This window comes from Electrophorus electricus, chromosome 16 (genome assembly GCF_041902795.1).
Source record: "Electrophorus electricus isolate QZ-2024a chromosome 16, ASM4190279v1, whole genome shotgun sequence".
Lineage (NCBI taxonomy): Eukaryota > Metazoa > Chordata > Actinopteri > Gymnotiformes > Gymnotidae > Electrophorus > Electrophorus electricus.
Window position 1 is genome coordinate 7128981 of NC_137512.1, and position 15882 is coordinate 7144862.

The window sequence follows — 15882 nt, forward strand, 5'->3', positions numbered from 1 at the left end:
TATCGTGTCTACAGCTGCGATTGAAATAGAGGCCCTGTGGATTAGCCTAAATTACATCACCCGATAGTGACTGCCTGAGCCTCCCCGGCCGGCTCAAACACATGGTGCAGACTGCCTCTCGTCCAGGAGGTCTCCACAATTATTCTTTCATCGGAGGCCTTATTGGAAGGTCTAGAGACAGGGTGTGTGTGTGTGTGTGTGTGTGTGTGTGTGTGTGTTGTGCATTTCACTCATGTCTGCTCACATTCAGCCTTGTCCAGATATGGCCCTCGAGTGGCACACTTAGCAATGCGGTGGTTTAAATCCCAGCTGTGTCATGTGCCATCCATGGTGGATGGCTCCGCTCTCATTAGGAGGGCAGATACAACCCTGCCATGAAATGACATATCAGCGGGTCAGGAATCTACCCAGATGAGCACTTACGGTTTTCCTTCAACAGAGGACTCCATGGAATCAGTCAGCCAGTCAACAATGCCATGTGTGTTAGATCGGAAAAAGATTATATATACATTTGTGTGTGTGTGTGTGTGTGTGTGTGAGAGAGAGAGAGAGTGCGAGGGAGAGTGAGAGAGAGTGAGAGAGAACCTAGGTGGAAGCATGTGCAATGACCTAGAGGTTTCCTTCCTCCCTTTTTGAACTTGTGTCTAGGCTGGCACCGGCAGGTCGGTGCTGTCACGGCGAGTGTGTAAATGAGGGAGCCATGCTCGCCCCGGAAAAAAAGAAGACCCCTGTCAGGTGGTCCTGCAATTGTAACAAGGAGAAAGAAGGAGAGAGCCGGAGGGGGCGGGGGAGGGGCGGGAGCGGTTGGGGGGGGGGACTCGGGAAGTTGCCTTCGCTCTTCAGGCTGCAGTGCCAGAGAAGACGAGCGGGTCCGCGCGAGGCGTCGTGACGTCGCCGCGCTGCAGCACCGCTCTGCAGGCCTGCGGAACTTTCGAGGACATCCATAACCCTCACCTTTAATGGAGACGCGTACCCTGCGCCTACGCTCCCCGTCCACGTTACGATGTGGGACGGTCCGACTCTCGCTGGAGGTGCGGCAGATATGGGTGACCCACTTTCCGCGCGATCTGAAGGCCGGGGCAGTTTCATTCATCATGTGGTCAGGTCCTGACCACAGGCATTTACATCAGAGAACTGATACGGTAGTGGCGCGAAAGTGGGGGTCCTGCTGCTACGAGCATATCAGGCGCAGACATGCCCAAAGAGTTATTACTTGTGTCAGAGTCACTGCTGGGTAGAGGGCTATTTCCACCCGAAAGCATCCAGCCAATAACAGGCCTCCTGTTAATAAACAACGAAGAACCGAAAGATGGTCACAGTTTCTGCCTGTACAGTGACCGTGCATTTCTAATAAAGCAGCGTATCTTTTACCTTAAAGGCCGTGTGTAAAAACTAGCCCTCCTATCGAGGCTAAAAAAGGCAGATATTGAATTGATATTGAAGCTACCATAAGTTATCCAAGACGTGATGATCAATATTTTGAATCGTCAGGTTTGGAAGGGACCAAAACAAGCTGAAGATCTTTGTGGAAAAAAAAGGAAATTGGGTTCGTGGATCTAGAGGACAGAGACCGAACCCCGTGTGAACGGGTCGGTCGTGAGCCGCTGTGGTCCGGCCCACCTGCAGCATTCACAGCCATCCATTGTTTTCACTTCTTTCTGCATCGCAACTGTCTCCAGCTGTTCTCCTCAGACCAGGCCACAGCTCAGAGGCTCGCTGTAACACGGCCCGCCGGCCTGCACTTTCCGCGTGCGGGAGTACATAAAACGCATCGAAGTTCGCACGCAGCGTCAAGGCCTTCGTGGTGTGATTCACCTAAGCGGTGCGAGGATAAAGGCACGGGGGCCCGTTTTATTCCCGAAATCCATTTGCGCAGATTTCAGTTTGGATTTGGTGAATCCGGTCGGGGTCATTCTTCAATGAGCAAGACTGTGATGCGTTGCGAGCATCTGCTCGATCCATGTATGTTTATCCACACACACATGCAAATATGCACACGCCCTCACAGCGGTTGAGCTGAATTCATGTGGATGGATTAAGGGTGAGTGTGGCTGCATTTTAAGTTTACAATCTTTTTTTTTAAATTATTATTTCCTCTGCTCTCTGATTAAGCAGTTCAGCCTGGATTAACTCAGACAATCTGAGAGGCAATTCTCAGCCCACGCACATATCCGTGGACAACGTATTCTTCTAACGTGACTCATTATGATTTCAGTAGAAATCCAAGCGTCAACCTACCACACGTGTGAAAGTTCACACGCTGCATGCTCCGATAATGTTAGCTGCTACCATACACTATATTCTGCCCAGTCAATGTTATCTTTCTATATATTCAAACATGCACTGGCATTCGACGGTAAGCAATTGTTCTCCTGCAGAATTCTGGTTCTGCACTGTTCGTACTAATACAAAACAAGAAACACAAAAGCAATTGATCTGATTCCAGTCACGACCACGCAGGCTCTAAGAAGCTGTGATTTACTTTGCTGTTGACAGCGATCCAGGGTTCATCTTTGCTGTCTATCAGTTTCGATTTATATTCCTTCCATTGGCCTCATTTGCCCCTACCTTACTCTACCCCATGCTGAATTTCCATGCTTGCCAGTCAAGTGCAGGTTCGGAGCATCTCAAAGAAAAGTCCTCCCTTCTATTTTCTTCTTGCTAGTCACTCAGATTGACTGAATTGGACCCAAACTTAGATTGAAACTGTATTAGAAGCTGTTCATTGAAAACATTTTTTTCTTTCATCCATAAAACAGGACGTTCTGCTCCCCCGTGAGCTCTGCCAAGCCGTGCTTAGCCTCTGTCATGGGCTTGAGAAAACTACACACCCCAGCAGATATCTCTGGGCTTTGAGTGCAGCTATGACCCAAGAGCTGACTGCATCCTGTCATGTCCGTCACATGTTGCCATGGAGAAGCACTGCCTCCAGTCCTGGAATGTGCCCACACGAGTCCAGCAGCAAGTGACAGAAAGTAAACATAAATTCATGTAAATTTTGAACAACCATATAACACTTGTAACACCATTCCAAAATAGTATCTAACTATTTAGCTTACAATGTTCTCAGTTGCTGTTTAAGACGAAAATACGAAGCTTTAAAGGAATTCATGAGGAATTCCTGTAGAATACGGGATTACATAAGAAAGAGTCAAGGATGAATTATGAGTAATTTAACCTCTGGGTTTGCCATTTAGGTTTAGAGGAACACACAAAATAATTAGACCATCCAAACATTTGGAAGAGGCAGACCCGAGGTCAGGCAATTCTCTGTGTATCTCATGAATTATCTGAGACAACTGAAATTGTTCCTCAATCAGCAAAGTGACACAAAGTCCCTGGAGTCAGATTAGTATACTTTCCCCTTCTGCACCGAAGCGCTCGACTCTCAATCAATTAGCTATTTAGGAGAGAACGTTTAGAACACGGCCTAGAGAAATACACGCACAAGCTTTCCCAAATCTAATCTGTGCTACTCATTTGCCCTGTGGTGGTTTTTAAGTGACTGCCCATTGATTGGATGTGAGGCAGATGCACCTTCAATGAATTGTAATATTCAAAAACAAGTTGAACGAGACGAGTTTCCCAGAGCAGAACTGTCGGTTATAACGTCGTTCTTTCTTTCTTCTTCGTTTCGTTTTATTGATTGATTAATTGATTTTTTTTTTTTTGGTTGACATTGGTTTGGGAAGAAAATCTGCCCCCATTTTTTTTGCGGGTTCCACATGTTTTCAGGCAGCCACCTCAAGCCGAACGTGCAGCTCGACAAGAGCCGGTTGTAATGGGTCGCGTTTCCTGCGCTCCGGGCAAGGGTGCAGTGGGACCCGCCTCTCCCGGGACCTCTTGTGAGGTTTACACACTGATGTGGACAGACCACGTGCATTGCTTCTTCAGATTAAACAGCTTTCCGAAAGCTGCAATCAGCAGAGCCAGTGAGCGCAGTTTGGTAATGGCACGACGTAACATTTCTTCTGTCACCCTCCAGTCGATGCCTCATATATGATCTGCAACTCCCTCCCTCCCTCCCTCCCTCTCTCTCTGCTTTCTTTCTTTAATCTTTTTAAGGGTCTAAGCATTTACTGCTGGAACATTATTATTTTTCGCTATGTGTGCCCATTTTGATTCTCTGCTAAAATGATTGGGCGGGGGGCGGGGCGACAGCCAAAGCTCACCCGCGCATGTGAATATGACCGTAAAGTCACCAAAAGGACTATTTCTCTCTCAATTGTTTTTTCTCGGTAACATGTTTGTGTATTGACAAATTAGATATGCGCGTACAATGGATGATTTTGAAGTAGTCAGACGTATTTGGCTCGTGCTTGTTTAAAGGAGACACTATAATGTCATGAATTACTTGCGTAATTGCGTTGGAATTCTGGATGCTGCATCTTTGGGCTAGCTGATGGAAGGGTTCATAAGGGTGACCTGGAAAAACATGGCCGCAATCAGCCAATTAACTTCCAGTGGGCGGGCTTAGCTTAGCCAATCATCACAAAACTTCACTGCTCTGTGCAAGTGCAGACTCAAGTGATATCCAATGAAATTTGACATTAATCGGCCTGTCGTGGGGTCCACAGTGAGTTTACGGTCCTACGGTTCAGTGTTTTCGCTTAGACCCCAATAATCCCTTCTCTCTTACACACATTCCTTCTCACACTGCCCCCAACTCACCCCCGTCGCTCCCCTGGCCTCGGGTCCACTTGTCAGCACTCTGTATAGCATCTGTCTGAGGAATGTCAATCTAAAAACTCTGCAAAAAAAATGAAAAGGGCAAATGGATTTCTTCAGAAAAGCTCAGCCTGAAACAGATCAATAAATGTGTCCATAGACCTATCAAAGAGAAAATGTGAGGCAGAAGTCAACTTTTCTGAGGCCATTACGGGCACCTGTGAATCGTCCCTCTGCCGCTCGGTGCTTTTTAGAGGGAACTGCTCTAAATTGTGCGTGAGACACCCCCGTCGCCCCATTGTGACACGTTTCTTGTCAGTCGATACCCGGTGCCTTTTCGGTTCCTCGGTGCGAAAGACGCGGCCACAGAAGCGTGGCTAAATCACCGTGGCATGCACTACCATCATGTCTAGTAGGAGACAACTGCAGGGTTGCTGTAATATCCATAAAAAATATTTTTTTAAAGGTAAAGTTTCTTGTGTAAAACATGACCATAGGAAAGTGTTTAGAGCTTGATCGTAACATGGTGTCTTGTATGCAACGTAGTTTTCTGTCTACTCCTGGGCAGTGACATGATAATGACGCAGAAATAGCCAGCCTGGAAATAGATGCTCTGTATATAGCATTCAGGAACCTTAATCAATAGGGGTTTTCTTCCCAGAGAAGTGATTTTTTAGGGTGCAAAGAAACTGATGGAAGTCAAATCTGTGGTTGCAAGTGTACATCTTCAGAGTTTGTCTCTATAGCAACAGTTGCCAGGGCAGCAATATGGGACAAGGTCCATGGCCCTTTCCGTAAGATCCATCTCAGTCGTTTGACCTCTCAAATCGCTCACAATTTTAACGCAAAATGTACCAGCTGAATAAAAGATTTATCCATTCAGTGGCCACAGCGAGCACAAAGCACACTTATCAGCTCCAAGACGGCTCACGTGCTGCATTTAAAGGGCACGTACATACACTTTTAAACTCTGACAGCTACTACAATACATTGCATGTTCAGATTCCACTGCCAAACTATATATAATACTATATAAATAAAATATTGGGCTGTTGAATCTGAGCATGAAATGTATTTTGTGTGTGTATGTATGTGCATTTTATATATATATATATATATATATATATATATATATATATATATATATATATATATATATATATATATATATATATAAACATACACACATTTCATTTCAAATATACTGAAACTGAAGTTATTAATATATTGAAGTTAATTGTACAAATAGCAAACAAACAATGAGGGTTAAAAATGAACCCCCCCAAAAAACCAACTAAAAAACAATAGTAACTAACTAACTAAATAAATGATGAAGGACGATGTGTTCTGAAGGGGCTTGGCAGGCCTGTAGGGCTGAACCGCATATCGCAGGCGTGCGTTAATGCACAGTGCACCGCAACACACCTAGCAGGGAAGATGGACAAACCACCAGCCCGTGACTCGGTTCTCCATGATGACATTTGGATCCAGTTGGAAGAAAGAAAACATCAAACCAAATGACACACCTGAGAATCTTTTCCTCCTTGACAACAGCAAACCAATAGGGATCGCTGAACTACCAGCTCCACGGTTATTCTGAGCTCCTTGAAATCTGCCGCGTGTACTCTTAATCCCGCTGGTTTAAACTCTCGATTCAAGTTTCACCCGAAGATTAAATGCGGAAGAGTCCGGAAAGCTCGGGGCAGGGAAACCGGTGGAGGAGCCGCTAAAGAGCTTGGCACCCATCCGGGGCTCGGGTTTTTGGAGGACAGCTCGCGTTCTCTTCGCGCGTGCCGGCAGGTGGCCGAGGCCGAGATGCGAGCAAGCCCCGCTGTCGTTTGGAAGATGGCACGTCGTGCCCCGGCGTATCCCCGGGGGCATTTGCCAGGGCACAGCTGGGCCTGCTGAGAGGCCGGGCGGCAGGGGAGGGCGGCGTGCCCAGGCCTGGCGAGGGCACAGAGAGAGGAGGGCGCGCGAAAAGTCACGCCGCCGAATGCGAACGGCCAGGTCAGCCGGTCTCCATATGGACGGTGGCTAAGGGCCGCGGTGGGGACTGCCCGGGTCAGTGTGGATTGAGGGGCTCTTAATGCCAATGAGGCTCTGATTAGGATGGGCTGAAAGCTAAAAGAAGAACAGATACCTAGCAGCTTTGCAACTGGAAATCCATTTTCCCCTACTGTGCACAGAGAAGCAGATGTACTTACACGTGCTGCACTTGCTTGTAATGCATTTCCAAGCAACATAGCAGCAGCAGCAGAAACCTGCATACAGCCTGCAGTATCACGGCTCAGGAGTGCTGCTGCAGCGGTAACAGATACAGTACCCCGACCTGCCCATGGACCCTTATGAAGCTCTAAGAGTACCCTATGTATAGACGTCCTATACATGGTCTTTACCCAACAAAACAACTAAAAAAAGCAATCAACATCGCAGCCTGGTGACTGCCCGTCACGAATGCCTGCAGAAAACATCAGGAACAGCGTGTGAAGGGTTGAATTCATCCTGCGATCAGGCTCGGGTGGCCGTGCACGTGTTGTGCATAGTTGCATCCGATGAACTTTTCCATGCCCAAACTAAACAGGCTAATGTGCTTGTCAAGACGGATCAGTTCATTAAAAATGCAAGAGCTACATAACCAACATAACCAAGTACAAATCTTATGCACTACACATGCCAAAACACACACGCACGCACGCACGCACACACACACACACACACACACACACACACACACACACACGCACGCGCGCGCTCACACATCAGATATACAGTACACATCATTAGAGAATCTCTCTATTTTCCTGGGCAGTCTGCATTGCCAGAATTGTCTGACAGCTACAGTTCTTTGGCATTCATTTCCTCCCTCAAGAGCCTGTGTTATTGCCATCAGCTGGAACCCGCAATTATAAAAATCTGTGCATCCTTAGTCACGGCGGTCTAAGGAAGAAAGGCCAAGCCTACATTTCCACGCGTGTAGCAAAAAAGACAAGGCACGGCAATGCGCGGCCTGGATTATTACATTCAGTCACACTCGGAGTTACGAGAATGTAAATTGGCCGAATCAAGAAGGGAAAAAGCCCAGAGGGCCACGCCTCCCATTGCTCCATCGAACAGGTGAGCGGAAATTTACATACGTGAAATGTTAAATATAGTCCCCTGGGAAAGAGCGCATCGGTCAAGAATGGAGGTGCTCATTATTCCCCCCCCCAACAAAGCACACACACACACACACACACACACACACACACACACACACAAGTGTAAATGTCGTAAATGTTCCGGGAAAAGGAGAGGCCATCTTCTTCCCCAGCCAAAGTCCGTGTTCTGCCGCAAATCCTCCCTGTGCTGAGACCATGTTTCTAAGTGTTTCAGAGAGCAACAGTAGGAGAAGATACCTCCGTTGAGGGCGACTTGCATTAAGAGCCAAGAGCCTCTTTGATGTTTCGCAGGCAATGCATCACCCGGCCCATGCATCAAAGGTTCAGTTAAAAATGTATGACATGCACAACTAAAGAAAAAAAAGCCTACAAACTTAAAAATAGAAAGATCAAGTGATTTTTTTTTTTTATCCCGCTCCTCTTCAAAGACCCTGAACCCAAGTTGAGTTACCTAATTACACCCTTAATGCTAGTGAAGGGCTTTCCAAGGCCTGCACCAATCACGGTGCAGCATTTAGGCCCCTCCTCTCCAGCAATGCGCGGAAGTGTAAGATGCCATACGCAGGCGCGGTCCCGCGCGCTCGGTCGAGAGTGGAGAGGTGGATAATTGCTCCCTGGTCGCACGCAGCGCGGGCTGCTGAAATATCAGATAAAAAACACAATTTGGAAAGTGGATCTTAATGAGGATTCAATTGAATGGTGAAACAAGTCTTTGTTTTGTGTCACATATGCTGGCCCACATTGTACCATCTGGCATCACAACAACCTAAGAAGTCCTTACTATGAGATGGTTGCAGCTCCTGTTCCGAATAAGGCTGTGTTAGTTCATTGACTTAACCATCAAAAACCTGTCGGTGTGCACGTCTCAGTGATGAATGTTAAGTTTAGTTATCATCACTGGTAGAGAATAAAACGCTTGTTACAACCGTCCTGTACTGAACTGCACTCGAGTTCAAATAAAACACGTATCAGACTGAGAAGCTCTCTTGATCACATAATGCTTAGCATCTACTAAAGTGACTAATGCGTAGGCGATTTGAGCTCGGGAGATGAGCGGGAGACTCCACACAGGTGGAAAACAGCACAGGACGGACAGATGATCGGGCTTCTCCTTTGGTTTCGATTTTCAAAAATCTTTTCAGTCGACGATGGATGCTTGCGAGGGCCAATGGCTCTCTCTCGAAACATGAATGAATCGGACGTGAATCGACGCTAGGAAGATGGCGCGATGGGGGTTCAAATTACTTTCACCCCACCCACATGCAAAGGAATAGAATTATAGCTTTTATAGCTTTTACGGAAGGTGCGTCTTCTTTCTTTTCTGTTTATTGAGCCACGTCGAACGCCAGGCGAAACCCGATGCCGTCCATTGGCTTGAAATTTAATGCAGTCCCTTCCGCCTTTCTCCCCGCCAGGGCCGAGGAAGAAGAGCAATAGCATTCGGGCCATAGCTTGCGGTGCCTCGGGGTCCTTTCAGGTCGGAGGGGAGGGGCGTGAGCCCCCGAGGCATTCATCTGGGGTGGGAGTGGCTGTGCTAGGGGCCTGGTGGAAGGCGTAAACGGGCAGAGGACCTGCTAGCTCCCAGCGGGGTCGCAGTCTGTTCAGCAAGAAGGGACATGAATTATTGAGCGCTAGCTGGAGCCCTGGCGGTGGGCCGGGCGAGAAGGGCGGGAAGCACTAACTCGGAGTACGATAGGGCGCCAGCCGTCATGGGGAGGCAGGACCCGGGGTGTGGACACGCAGGCCAAGCAGTCTGAAGGACACGTCTCCGCGGACGCTCGCCCCCGTCTAATGCATCCGTTAGCCGTCACCCTCTGGCACAAAAGAGATAACACTCTGCATCAAAGGGGAAAAAACAAAAAAACAAACCTCATATGACTTCAGTCACTGGAGTCAGCTTCCAATTACCAGTTTTTAATCCAATAGGAAGCCCCTCGTCTAAACCACATAAGCAGAGGAATAAAGTGGTCTGAAGAAGAGGACTGGATGATGTCCAAGCTGGCTGTGGACCAGGGCATGTCATGTCTGCATGTCTGCTCTGAGGCTGTCAGTAGCAGCACTGTAATATGACATTAATATATTTAGATATAGGACTACACTGCCTGTCTCGGCAGGGTGTGTGTTGACCAAACTGACCTTCTGACAAGGGCAGAATAAGAATAAGTGAATGTTTGTAAAACGATTTGAGAAGTGCAAAAAGAAGCCTTAATATATTTTTTAAAAAAAAGATTGTTTAATGCAAAGAAGCATTGATAAATGAAAATGAAGCGGTTTCGTGGTGTCGAGGCACGACACGATCCGGAAAGCATTAGAACGTCCCTTCTGTGCAGACATTCCCCGGAGAGCAGGGCACATTATATGGGCCTGGCAAATCACCATGCAATAAAAGCACAAACACTCACCACAGACAGACAGGCACACTCTCTCTCTCTCACACACACACACACACACACACACACACACGCTTGCACATTCACTTAAATATTTAGACTCTTAATTGTGTGGGGAATTCCGAGAGTGCATGTAGTCTCTAAGTTTAAAGGACGCAAGGCACTCCTCCACCATCTCCCTGAAACCTGAAACGGGGAGCTGTTGTGAAAACAGAGAATTAAACAAACAAACAAATAAATAAAAGTAAATAACAATTTAAAAACAAACAATTGGATGCGACCTTGGTCCAGAGTGCACTGTTGCTGTTGTGTTTATGTAGAGGCTATCCTGTAGCAAACCGAAGGCGAGCGAGGACTTAGGGGCCGAGGGAATGAGAGAAGGGGGGCGAAAGAGGGGGCGTTGGGCAGTTGTGCCGGGCTGGCCCGGACGGGTCCTCTGCGGTTTCAGGTCCCCCGGGGGACCAAACACCGCAGGGACACGAAGGCGGTGAGACAGAGGGAGAGAGAGAGAGAGAAACGAGACAGAAATAGAGAGCGACGAGATGCTAGGCAGTTAAATGTGCAGGTGGAGGCCAACGAGAACCTGCAGGGACCGCGTGTCATGAGCTCCCGTCCTCATATCTATGGTCAGCCTTGCAAACATTGCTGAAACCTGTCTAACGATGGTCATAAAAGACATATTGCTTTAGGGTCGCTCCTGTCTGCTTTCAAATGGCTCGGATTGCCCATCTGTTATTATTAGGGTTGTATGACAGCAATGTAATTCAAAGTCTCCCCGTTTTATAAAAAAAAAAAAAAAAAAAAAACACCTTTGGCATTTCACAAGATTGGACAGCGTGTGAGGAAAGGGGACTTCATTACTTTCTAAGCACTCAGATATGTAGCAAGTCTATTCCTGGTTACTGTGGACATACGGATAATGTGGCTGGTGTAAAAGTATGAAAAGAAACTACACGGTGTTTAATAGTGCCGTATTCCACGGAGCGGCTGCAGCTGTCCACCGTCTCTAAACTAGATTAGGAAGCCTCTAAGTCATCATAGCCTTAAAGGGGGACTTTAGGAAATCAGACACCCTACCGGATGACAAATGTTTCTCTGTGTTAATTTGGGGTCTTTCTCTTTCCTTCGTCATGGTAGTGTGGGAGTGTCAGTGAGGACGTGAGGCAGACCCAGACGGACTGCCTCTTCCTCGCCCCTGTGTGCATCCTCGGACACACCACTTACCTACCATGCCATATATCTCTCTCTCCCTGCCTCTCACTCTGTTGTCTCTCACCTTGTGTCCCTCCTTCTCCATCACCCTGCTGTTTCCTGTCTCCTGTCTGTTTCCTGTCTGCTGTCTGTTTCCTGTCTCCTGTCTGTTTCCTGTCTGCTGTCTGTTTCCTGTCTCCTGTCTGTTTCCGGTCTCTGTACTTGTTCCATCTGTCTGTCTTCATCTCTTTCTCTCTTCCGTGTACATTTCACAATCTCTTTCTCCAATTGGTCTTCTCTTTCTGCCTCTCTCTCTCTCTCTCTCTCTCTCTCTCTCTCTCTCTCTGTCCATCTCTCTGTTTTCATTCTGTCCAGCGTCAGGTCTTGGCAAGGGATTCTAGCAAACACAGCCACTGCGCGCGATAAGTTTTCTCAGACTAACAAAGTACATTTGGCCTATAATAAGTTGGTGACAGTTTCGCCGATGGCGCTTTTCGGCGCGGCAGCAAGGGCCGTCTGGATCCTGCACACTCAGCATGCCGCGTTATCTCCTTATGTTACAGGGCAAGAGTCGGAGCTTCCGCGTCAGAGCCTGCGCGAGTCTGCGCGAGCCAGGGCTCGGCGTCTCGCCGAGCACGGCTCGTCTTCTGCGCGAGCGGCGGGCTCCCGACAGATCGCCGGAGGGTTAATGAAGAGACGTCGGCGCGGACGAGGAGCAAGCCTAAACCGTCAGCGGGAGGCTATTAGTAACAGCAGCCTGCCCGCCCGTCGTCGTGGCAACGCCCTCCCGCTGAGGGCGGCCAAACATGGCTTCTGCGAGTAAATATTTCAGCAGGGCTCAGGACGACACCCGCAGCTGTTAGGCGGCCGTTTGTGAGGAAGGAACGGCAAGCCGCGCATCTGGAACAGTTCTCTCTCTCTCTCTCTCTCTCTCTCTCTCCCCTCCCTCACACCCCCTATCCTCCCCATGTCCCCGCGTTCACCTCCGCACAGCAGCGTCAAGCTTTGACCTGCCCTTCCACTCAGCTGCGATGCCACCCAGAGGGCATTGGCGGAACTGCGGGTTGGTGGAGGACGCTGTCTGATCCGACGCATCTAGCTGCTTTGACTTGGCAAGTTGTCATACAAAGACCTTTCTTTGAAGTCCACTTACTGTATCTACATTTGTACACACACACACACACACACACACACACACACACACACACACACACACATACACACACATATGCGCACATACACAAAAGACACGCATATAATGAAGGGAGGTTTTTTTGGAGCAAATCAGGGCCATGAAATCTGTCCTTGTCCTGTGGTCACATCTCCTGGCGACGCATAGGTGACGTTCGTTAAATGGTGAAACGGAGGTCCTCGTTTCTCACCTTCCTGGGTCCATCAAAAGACGAACGCTTTGATCGGTTCTTCAAAGAACCCAGTCATCACACTCTATCTAGACGGCGAGCGGCAAGGGAGATTAGCGCCTCCGGTAATATCAAGCCACAGATAAAAACCAAAATGGGTCACTAATTGTTAATTACCAGCCAAGCAGGAAAGCAGAGACAGAAACAGAGGCTGTGAGGAGCTGTGATACACAGGATTAGCTACTCAGACAGCGTGCGAACGGCCTGAATAACTCAGGTGCTGGATAGACTGTTCAACGTTACCAGGTGGTTGATATTAAAAATATTTATGCTGCAGTCATGAAACGTCTGGAGGCAGATGGGTGGTAGTAGCACAGACTTTGATAGGATTATTTTTGGCATGGGATATCTGGATACGGAACACACTAGAACAAGTCGGTAGGCGATGGCTGAATCTAAAAGGTGTTGATTTATTATTTAGTAAACATGCAGTTTACTGTTTCTTTGCAAACTTTGTGTACCGCACTGTATATGTGTTGGGTTTTTTTTTCAAACACAGCATCACTAAGAGACTCCTTCACAGAAGAGTGTGTATTCTAAAGAAGACAAATTTCCATATGTGTCTCCAGCTCATAGCCATGCACTCCCACGAGAGCTGAAATATGAAAGCTGTGTCACCCAAGGCACTGGCAGGGTGTGTGTGTGTGTGTGAGAGAGAGAGAGAGAGAAAGAGAGAGAGAGAGAGAGAGAGAGAGAGATACTCTCCAGAATGCCTCATGAGAATGAGTCTCACCCAGGCAGATCTTTTTTGGAAGAAATTAATGATCTCAGGAATACATAATGGACCTTCTCAGATCTATGAAACCTGGAGTTAAAGGAGAACATTCTTTTTTCTTCATTTTTTCCCTCTCTTTTTAACTTCTCTTTGTACTTAGTGAGATGTTAAATGGTCTGGATGCGCCTGCAGCGTTCAAACATGGATCCATTTGTTGAAGTATCGATATTTCACAGCTCGCGAGCCTGCGCTTCACAGGGCTTTTGGGAAAAAGCCCACAATCAGAGAATAAGAGCGAGAGATCAGATTAAAGGGCTGGAACCCACGGAAGCCCCTGCTTTCCATCTTGTGACCCTGGCCTCGTGACGGGCCGGAAGTGGCCGCGCTGGCCCGACCTGACCTGCTCCTGGGCCGTGTCCATCTCCACCGAGGTAAACTTCCGGCCCAAACATGGCATCCCCGTCAGGATGGGGAATCCTCAGCGCAGCACACCGTCGCACAGGCGTAAGCTAAATAACAAGGATGCCAGCAGGAATCGGCACGTTGGTCAGACGGGTTTGTGTGAAACAGTCCGTGGGGCAGTGGTAGCTCAGTGCTTAAGGTACTTGACTTGTAATTGGAAGGTTGCTGGTTCAAGACCAACCGCTGCCACTGTTGACCCCTGAGCAAGACCCTTAACCCTCAATTGCTCAAGTTGTAATCAGTCATAATTGTAAGTTGCTTTGGATAAATGGCTAAAATGCCATAAATACATGTAAATGAAACGTCTCCCGTCCAACTCCCGCTGAGGCACACTGGGGGATTCAGCTGGAACTGCACCTGTATCGGGTCCTTTGGCAGATGTGGCAACCCGGATCTGGGCGTGTGTTGATAAGACCCTCCAGGAAAAGCCAGTGCTACTTACAGTACATATGAGCTCTTGAATAAGCCTGCTTTAAAAATTTGCTCGCTTTGCTGTTGCGCATCTGGCATATGTAGCCCGGAAATCGCGTGGAATGTATGAGACGCTAGCCGACTGAGAGTGCGTTTTGAAAAAAATCATATGTCATTTGTCATTCCTGTGAATGTCTATGACAGTGTTAATAGTGCCTGCAAGTAATTTAGATTAAAAAAAAAAAAAAGGTATGGATTTAGTTTGAAATATAATCAGCTGTTTATCTCTCTCTCTCTCTCTCTCTCTCTCTCTCTTTCTCTGCCTCTCAGCCTCCACAGAGGAGTCATTAGCACTAGCTGACGGGCTAACCTTGGCCACTATGGCTCGGTGCGTTGCCACGTTGGCTGGGGCCATCGCCGGGAGTCGACCCTGCATTTCAATGATGGAAATCAGTAAAGCACAAAGCCAACTCCAATTAGTCTGGTGTGTCGACGTTCTGGGATGCATAATGTACATTCGCCCATGTGTTTTTCTGGCTTAGAAGTTCACCCTAGGCACTGGAGTCAATCATGTGTGCGTGTGCGTGTGTGTGTGTGTGTGTGTTTGTGTGTGTGAGTGTTGGAGAGAATGAGAGGGAGAAAGAGAAAGAGAGGGGGTGAGAGAGTTTATCAAGTCCCGCAACAGAAATGTCACCTGTCCCTACAGGAATAATAATGCATTATATTAAATTTATATATATATTATAGAGCAAAACACGAGTGCAACTCGCTAGATGTTTCCAGTGCACTTGTTACAGCAGAAGGAAAATACATATGGTTTGCATCATACTTGGAAGAATAGCATGTTAATTTAAGCATGCTCTGCCCACTGTAAAGGGCTTTGTGTGTGTGCATTTATCAAGAAGTTCTTACGCTTTAGATACCAGACCAACAGCTGAAAACACTTCTCCGATTTTGCCCGCCTCTAAACTGCAGGCAATCTGTCCCCAAGTTTTCTCTCTAACAACAGAGCAAAGACACCAGGGGTTTTTATTTTTGTTGTTGTTGTTGTTCCCCAGGATGGCAAGTAAATTGGCTGTGTTTATAGCTCCAGCTTTATCTGAGGCTTGTTTTCCTACCTGTGCCATCCGTCCCTGTACTCTCGTTAAAACCGAGGTAGAAAGCGTGCCAGGAACCCGGAGATGCAGGGAAACCGGCAGACCCTCCGCGCACTCTGTCCCCAGAGACGAGACACAGGGGTCGCCTTTCTGTTTGCGGTCGTCCGCTTTCCGGGGGGGGTTTGGCGTTTGGAGTCAGAGAACAGGGTGCGAGCGCAGAACGGCCGCCGAGGCTGCAAAAAAACGGAAACGCCACTTGGCGTGGGCACCCCCTGAGAGGCCACAGGATGTCCGCATGTTAGCCGGCCTTGCGTTCCGCAGGGCGTCTGTGACATTCAGTCGCTGCAGGCTCTCGCCTCATGGCCCGGC